Genomic DNA, 9,330 nt, shown 5'->3' on the forward strand with positions numbered 1-9,330 from the left:
TTCACTAACACTCTCCCTCTATTATTTTGATATGCAGACATACATGTGCTCCTAATTCTAGTACCTGTTCCATACTTCTCTATAACATCCCACAAAGCATCATGTCCTACTATATCAAATTCCTTGCTAATTTTACCTATCATAAGTTTTACATCCTCCTTTTTACTTATAATATCATCAATAATTTCTAACAATTCTTGACATTATTTCTCTTTTATCTCATATATTTTTTCTTCCATAATATCCTTCATCCTTCCTTCCATTTTCCTCTGTATTATTATCAAAACATTTAGAATTTGTGTTATTTAGGTTCAATTCTCAGCTGGAGCACCTTCTGTGTGGAGTTTGCATGTCCTCCGCATGGTCAAGTGACGTTTAAAGACATGCAGGTAGGTGCATGCGTGAATGGGTGTGCCTTCTTTGAAGACTGGGCATCGGGCTGCCACCTCGGCACCATAAAAATCCAATGCCAATCAATAGTGGACTGGAGTTCCACTGTGGCGCCCCCTAACCGGGAAAAGCTGAAAGACATTAGTTTAGTGTGACAAGTCTCCAATTTTTTTATTTCATTCTTCTTATCCTTTTTCCGTATAAATTTTCATACCCCACTACATAACTCTTCATAAACAAACCCTATCCTTCAACCATTCAGTCATTCATTTAGTACATTTACAAAGTACTCTATTTGTCAATCCTCTAATTTATTGCACATTTCATACCCGATACCATATGGTCCTGATATTGAATCAACATTTACTTTTATAAGTACTTGATTCAATTCACTAATAGTAATTTCTTTTTCAGATTGTTCCTTAACATGTTCTGGACTTTTTTTGTTTCCATTCTCTCCTATTTTCCTTCTTTTTACCATTATACATATTTTTCACATGCTGTGATACAATACACATAATTTGCTCTTGCGTTCTTTTTACCTCTCCTGTACATTTTTCATTTGTCTTGTTATGCTAATATCCACCTTTACTATTTTACCCAAATATAGATACCTCTTCCCTTCTCCCTTGTAAATAATTGATCTGCATACACAGTAATGCCATAATTCTTTTCTCAAATTTTTATATATTCCTTTTTCCTTATCTTAATATTCTTTTGTATTTTTCGCTAAATTCTCTAATTCATTTCTATACATTTTTCCATATTTCACTTTTTCTTGCTTTCTTACATCATCTTGCCATTGAAAAAAGACTTCTTATACTTCTCTGTAAGTTCTACCATTCAGACCAGTTTTCATAGAAGTCTTGATAACCATAACAATTTTTCGATAACTGCAATACTTCTCAGTCTCTAGTTTCATCCTACAATCTCTTATTCATTCCTTTTATTCCCTTTCCCTATTTTAAAAACCCGTGACAACTGTATCACTATCTGCTCTCCCTCAAAACTTCCGACAATACAAAATAATGCATTTTAGATCTAAGCGAGCCCTTTTATAAGCCCATTGACTTTTGCTCCTCACAGTTCATTTACCACATTTTATCACTTCCTATATTTTTATAACTTTCCTTTTCTTTTACAGTTTCCCTTTAAATCACAATTGAAATCCCTTGCAATTGTTATTTCATGTTAACCACCACAAAGTCTAATTTTGATGGAACATATTCTCTCTTTCCTTGCTAGTTATACATTCAGAAAATGCAATAAGTCTATAAACAATATTCACTTTCTATGTTCTGTATTGTATTTCCACCCCACAGTTTTTCTGTTTGCAGTCTTTCTTCACGTGTTAGGAATCTTACATCCCCTAACAGAATAACATCTATATCACATTTAGCACACCGTGCCAGTATCCCTATCATTCTTTTAGTGTTAATGATACGGTTCACATTTACTGAAAGTACACTAAAGTTGTTGTTTTTACTTCTTTTTTAAGTTTATGATAAATATTTTTAAATTTTTATTTTCTTACTTTTACACTTTCCCCAAAAGAATACGTTTTCCTAGGTTTATGTACAAATAATCGTAGATCCTTGGAATAAGATTTTTCACTTGCTAGAACTTCAAAAATATATTAGTATCAATCCCTTCTTCTGACCTCTTCCTGCATGCACTATCTCTCATCCTTTTCCTCTGCTTACTTTTTTCTTTTGCTACCATTTCTTCTTCAGGTATTTCACCCTCTCCCTCAGCTTCTTGCTGTCCTTTGTCATGTGTGTTTTATTTCCCTTCTTTTTCATTGTTTACTGTTTGCTCTTGACAATCCATCCAAAAGTTCCTTTTTTATACTATCATCAACCAGACACCTTCTTGCTGTATGAACTTTCTCCCCACATTGGTTACACTGTACCTTGTCACACTCATTAATTAAATAAGAAAAGTCCCCATTAAAAAAAAAAACATAAATTAGGGTTGACTAGCATATCTTACTGTCTATGACCTGCCACTAAAATAACACCTGTCAAGTGTTTCACCATGCTTTGTTTCACATTTTAAAACAGCTTCCAGCCTCACCTTCCATTCCATAAGTTTCTGTCATCGATAACTCGCAATATCGTCAACAGTTTAACAAAGATTCTGCATACATTTTTAACATTGTCTTCCAGATCATCATTTCTGAATTGCAAAGTAGCATTTCTTTAACATTTGAGTTACTACCAGAAAACAAATAATTGTTCCACAGATAAATGTCCTCCTATACAGTTTCAGAAATTTTAGCATCAGTCCACCACTTTCATATGTTAAGTCACAAAATGCCTCTGTACCAATATGTTCAAAAAAAAAAAAACAAATTTCTTGAGCTTTAAAATCCAGATCAATTGCTGAATTGTCCCATACATAGTATCTGTCTATTACAATGTCACTTTTTGTGTTCATCCTCACAGTTGGTCTTGTCTTCTTTAAAAACAGTTTTACTTAGTTTGTTGTTACTCTCCTTTTTTGCCTGCTGTCACTGCTGCATGCATTTCAACTGCTGCGTTCTCTGCTGACATAGCACCCACTTCCTTTTCCAAATTACCTTCCTCAAAAATTCTGAGAAATATATCTGCCGTCCCACACCATGAAACAGTAGCACTATCATCTGGATCAGCCTATTCACTTATTTGTAACAGAACATCATCTACAACACCTACTGACTCTAGTTCTGTTACCTGCACCACTTCAGCAGAACCACTTTCTTCCTTCTCCATGGAGACAGCCTGCTCATTTGAACATCCACCACACAAGAATCTTTATTTACATTCTGAAGATCCATATTGAACAATAATGTTTTGTCCAAGTTCTCACTTTCCAAGTCTCCATAACATTTCTCTTCTCCTCTGCTACTGCTTCCCTTAGGCCTCTTTCTTGCAGTTGTAGGAGCCCTGCAGTTTCATGTAGCATCTCCAAAGACTAAGGGAAGTTCACCAGTGCCCTGCCCAAATTTCCCCTGGTAGTATACATACCACCTTAGGTCTCAACTGAAAAGAGGCTGCTAACTTAGTGGAACTAAACTGGTCAACAAAAGATAAAACAAAATAAGAGAGAAGAAATTAAACATGCAAAGTAAAGAGATTTTTTTATATTTATTTTTGATTCCTAATGCCTGCTAGCCAAAAGTCCCCCATAAGCTATATAGTTTCCTCATTCCAGCTGAGTGAGATTTGTCTCCAGCTCATTTATTCCTATAGGATGAGAGATGACCATGAGGGCATCACCTAGGCATCCATCAGAGCTTTCTTTGTTATGTCCCTGTGCCATGCATGTCTGCAGCATCCAAAAGGAAAGCGTATAATTGCCCTGTGTGTACTTGCCTTTGTATCAACTTACAACTCATGCAAAACCCTGCCCACTTGCAGACAGTAAACCCTTATGACCTTTATCTCCACAGATGTGCCCATTGGCAAGAGCTCTTCTATAGTCCCTTTCCTCAGAATGGCTGAACTGATCACCCCCCCTCCCAAAAAAAAAATCCTCAAAACACCTCAGGTGCTAATCAAACTGATATCATCTGAATTGCAGTCCATTTCTATGCCATGGAGCCATGTAAAGTGAATGGGAATAACTTAGTGCTAAGTTATACTTCCAAAGCAGTAAGTACACTTACATAAGGCAGGATAACTATAGCCTTTACTTAGTGCAATCATCATCATCATCAGCCTCCTTTCTATCATTTTTACTTGGAGTTGGGTTGTCACATCAACTTATCTCAGTGACCAAGTCACCTAGAGCCAGTGTTTACACTGCTAGTTGGATTCATAAAATGGAGACTAATTTTCCAAAACATATTCAGCACAATGATAAATTACCTTGCATTAAACAATAGTTTTTGCAAACTATGTTTATTATACAAACTCATTCACCTCTTCATCCTGCAGACATTGAAAACAGAACAAAGACTCCTGCTTCTGAAAAAGGGAGATGTAAGATGTTTGTCTTCTTTCACTACATTACTGATACCATTAGTATTTTTGCTCATGTACTGTGGTTTTCTACGTACCTGACAGATTCAGAAATGATGCGTGATGAGGATAGATTGAGACAGTTGTGTGAATGAGTAAACTGAGCTTGAAAATAGGAATGTATCACAAAAAGTACATCATGTACAGAGGTAAAGCAGGTCTAAAAATAAGCAGGGATAGTTGAAAGGTCTGATTCTTAGTATGAAACTGTTGTATGCCAGGGGTACTACATGCAAAAACTTAAAGGCTGCAAGCGTTTTGTCGGTGCTTCATTTGACATGTTAGATTTATGTACAGAATTATAACCCTAAACAGGTCAAGATACAGCCGAAGTCACATGCTGTGGGTGTAGCGAAACCAGTTATTTAAATATCTTCAAGCATAGTTAGAAGGTAATAATTATGATAATGCTGAGATAAGAATATGACGTGCTTGTACTGAAGATAAGTATACTGGTTATTGCTAGGGGGTGTTTTAGAGGAGAGGGAAGCATTGACCTTAGGGGAATGAACATTACAATATCGTATGAATTATGAGAAGTAAGGTATTCAATGAAAGATGTATAAGATGATAAGGTAGATATAACATGGCGGAGAAAGGAGTGCAGTGGAGTTTCAAACCTTGGAATGTTTTTTACTTATTTATTTAACATTTGCTTACCGGGAAATTCTGACTTGGAACGAGCCAATTTTCTGTGGAGGCCTGGGGAGAAACACTCCAGATGCATGTCTTTGTAATGTGGGAGGAAACCAGAGCACCTGGAGGAAACCAACATGAATGCAGGGAGGACATGCAGACTCTGCACAGAAGGCACCCCAGCTGAGAATTGAACTGGAGAACCTCTTGCTGTGAGGTGACAACGCAAACTGCTGCACCACTGCGCCATCCAGTTTGAAACAGATTATACCATATGTGGAGCACTAGTCATAGTTTCAAAGACCCTACCTGTTGAAAGGTAGGGAAAGTAGGACTCATTACAGTTGAGTGCACCTCCAGGCATTTCTGCAGTTACCTCCTAGTATGCCTCTAGGCATCAAATATTTCTTGTGCATATTTTCATTAATAATTCCAAAAACCATGCTACATACAAAGTAGCAGAATATTTTATTTTGAAGCATACATGACGGCAAACACAATTGTACTGATATCTGACCTCTGTCAATGAGTATTTGTTAGAGCTGTAAGGTGATAACTTCATTTATTAAAGGGTTAAGCCACACCCACTGGGAGTTAAAGGTACACACTCAAAAGAGCTGCACTGGAGGGAATGAATTAAGTCTATAATAAAATGGCACTGAATCTGCAGCAACAAGCATAAAAAAGGGAAATAATATATTACATGGCACACAGGAAAAGGCAATTCCAGAATAAGGCAAGGTGGTATTTCTGTGGAAAGGAAGTATATCATAGGAATCTTGTAGTAAAATAGTTCCTTCAAGATCAGGTACGAGTCTGGGCACAGTAAAGCAAAACATAAGTAAAATAAATCTAGAATAGTAAGTGGCCATTTCTGAATATCAGCTGTACATTACAAAATTAATAAAATAAAAGCAAATTATAAACCTCACAGACTAAAGTGATAATGGACCCATTACAACATACCCCATGTTTTGACTGTTTTCTGGGTCACTTAATTGGAAGGAACTAAAGCACAACGTCAGTCCAAACTGATGACTCAAGAGAAAGTTTTTGTTTCTTTAAATTGTAAGAAATTCAGTTCGTTTCATGGCATTCATGGTTATTTATCAGATTTTTGCATGTTTCAAACAAAACAAAAGTTGTAGATATAAAAATAAATGTTATCTCATGCTGAGTGTCATTTTGAATGCTCACGGTTGAAACAACAGTGACAAAAATAGTGTTTATTGTCACGCTGCATGTTTACTTTACATTTTTAAATATAAAGGTTTGACATCTGCGATAGTTAAAGTAATTCTTTTGTTTATAGACTTGTAAAGCAAAGCTGAATAGTTCAGGTATACAAAGATTTTTAGGATCTCTTTTAGGATTGCAAAAGAAGATGGAACTGCATATAAAATGTTATAAGAAATCTTTCTTAAACTTTTGGCAAAAAAGCCTGAACATGAAATGAACATTGTATAGCAAAGGGTGACAACACTATTATTAAAATGAATTGTCTGCAATTAATTTCTTTCTTTGCTTTGTAGCTTTCTACATCAGACTTCATTTTGCCAGTGGTGTTTATAAGGTTTAAAAATAAAGGTTCCTTTATTGTTTAAAATGTTGGAAAAATTCAGATAAAGCATTTGATTTATATTAGAACAGATCCCAGAACATTGTGGCAGAGTGCCACAGGTGTACTACTAATACGGACCTGTTGACACGACCTAAGAATATAACCAAACAGGTGCATATATCAGTTAAAATGAATGGGATTGAATTACACCATGTGTAGAATGACATCTACACCATATAATGTTATCTCCCCACAGCTGATGATAGTCTCTGGTGCAAATGACACAGATACAAGGAGTGAAATAATGAAATTATAGAATATGATATGTGGACTAGGCTTATATACTGTGTAGGGTAACTTACTACAAAGCAGAAAAATGTCAAGGTGATAAGGACCACATAACCATTCCAACAGGGCAGTCATTTTATTTTATTTATTGATCAGGGTAGAACAGTGATGCATCTGGACAATTTTCAGACTCAGCTTGGGGATAGAAAAGAGTCCGATACAAAGAATAATACATAGCAATACTGGAAATACAGAGTAGATGACTTTATATATGACATGCAGAGATTAACTATACTGTGTAAGATACTGTACTGTAAGCAATGGTGCATCACTGGGGTGTGATCTCATGAGCAATATATTTATTTTTATTTGTTTATTTAACATTTGTTTACTGGGAAAGTCCGACTGGGACAGAGCCCATTTTCAGTGGAGGCTCGGGGAAAAAACACTCCAGCCAAATGTCTTTGGAATATGAAAGGAAACCAGAGCACCAAGAGAAAACCTACATGAACACAGGGTGGACATGCAGACTCCTCACAGAAGGTAACCCAGCCAAGAATCGAACCAGAGAACCTCTTGCTGTGACGTGGCAATGCTAACCGCTGCACAACTGTATCACCCATATATATATAGAAAGTATATACAAGTGTGTGGGTGGAAGAGAAGATCAAGATAGATGGGATACGATGGAAGTGTGATGGATGGTGGAGACAGAAAAAAAATAAAGGAAGGGGGACAAGGAATCGTGAAGTGGGAGGAACAGAGATAGAAGAAGAGGGAAGTGAATGTGAGGGAGACTAGATGATGGCAGATTGGTGTGGAGGAAGAAGAGACATTCTGCTCAGAGTGGAATTGATGAAAGGATAATTGTTATCTGAGTGGAATGGATGATAAGCCTTTAGGGTGAGTATGGAGAGGGGGTGTTCAGTAGTGTGCAGTTTTTTTAGTGTAAGCTGTAGGTTAGTAGTGTGAACTGGGAGATGTCTTAGTTTGTGTGGGGAAGTAGATATCTCATCTAGCCTTCTTGCTAGGAATGAAATTGAGTTTAGTTTGATTATTTTTAGACTAATTTTGATAAACATAGAGGAAATGAAGCCATTTGGCTTTGGAAAGAATGGTGCAGTAGCGTTCATGTTTTGGAGCTCAGATGATGAATCAGGAGATATTGTTACATATAGCCTGCAGTGAATTGAAGTTCTTTTTTGACAAACTTGTATCTATGGCTGGACCATATTCAGGTCGAGAATGTAGGACTTCCCACTAACAATGGCTGCACCCCACTTCTGGAGAAAGGAAGCAAAATATTTATTTGGACAAGGAAGAGTATATTGTTAAATTTAGCCTAAGCACGTTGGATGTCTTTTTGTAAATCGAGGCTGGAGGCTAGCCCAATGCTGAGGAATTTGTAATAATGTTTAATATTCTCCCAAGTAGAGTCCTCAATAATCTGGTCAAGAGGTACTTTGATTAGATCCAAAGAACATGGATTTGCTTTTTTTAGAGTTAAATATTTCCTTTGGGTAAACAGAATACTATTTTTTCAAGAAGTTTCCAGTTGGTTCTTGATAATTCTGGGCAAGGGACCGGACATGTAGATGACTCTATCATCTGCATAAAGGATAATTGGAATGTGAGAAAGGTCAGTAGATAATTTATTAATAAATAATAGTATGGATGAAGACCAGATCCCTGATGGTCACCTTTGGAAAGGGGCACAGTGGGAAAGGTGGAAGACCTGAGGTGGCACTGAAATTCCTATTAGAGATGAATGAATCCAATCATTATGCTGCTTTAGGATGTTTTCCTCTAAGAATAATAAAATTATAAGCCCATTGTGGTCAACGATATCAAATCTTTTGTTAGATCTATAAAAGTAGCACCAGTAAGATGCCCATCTATAAAGGCAGCACCAGTAAGATGCCCTTTACCCATGTCATTGGCATGTCATCAGTATGTAGTGGTCATTGTACTCCTACCTGTCCAGATGTCATGTTGAAATGGGGAGTTGACTCTGTAGGATTCTGGGTATTCGCTGAGTTGGTTATAGTGATGGCTTTCAAATATTTTGCTAATAGTGGGAATGATGGAAATTAGATGGAAGTAACTGGCCTGGGATGCTTTATCAGTTTTGTGAATGAGATTTACTATGGCAGTTTTCCACAGGGGTGGCAGGAAACTGTTGGTTATGCAGAGTTTGAACAGATTTGTGTGTAGATGGGTGATATATACCTGACAAAAGAAATGTCATCTGCACTATTTGGTACATCTCCAGAGATTTTGTCAAGTAGACTGGCTAAGTCTTCAGATCTCATCTATTTTTTCAGTCCCCCGCCAACCCCATCAAGCGTCTGATTTCATCACTGGCTTTCCTGTTGTTCATCTGCAAATCCACTGGTTGCTTCTTTCTGGGTAGTCCTTCTCCAGGTGGGTCCTCTGACTCCTTAGAGATTC

General features: G+C 36.8%; 1 protein-coding gene across 3 annotated transcripts in view; it reads left to right on the forward strand.

Annotated features, from left to right (window-relative positions):
- Nucleotides 1-9,330, forward strand: part of LOC122792986 (diacylglycerol kinase beta-like) — a 4,078,579-nt gene that overhangs the window by 2,229,588 nt on the left and 1,839,661 nt on the right. The gene's annotated exons all lie outside the window — the stretch shown is intronic.

Source organism: Protopterus annectens, chromosome 2.part0 (assembly GCF_019279795.1).
Source record: "Protopterus annectens isolate FY-2018-M chromosome 2.part0, PAN1.0, whole genome shotgun sequence".
In the NCBI taxonomy this organism is placed as follows: Eukaryota; Metazoa; Chordata; order Ceratodontiformes; family Protopteridae; genus Protopterus; species Protopterus annectens.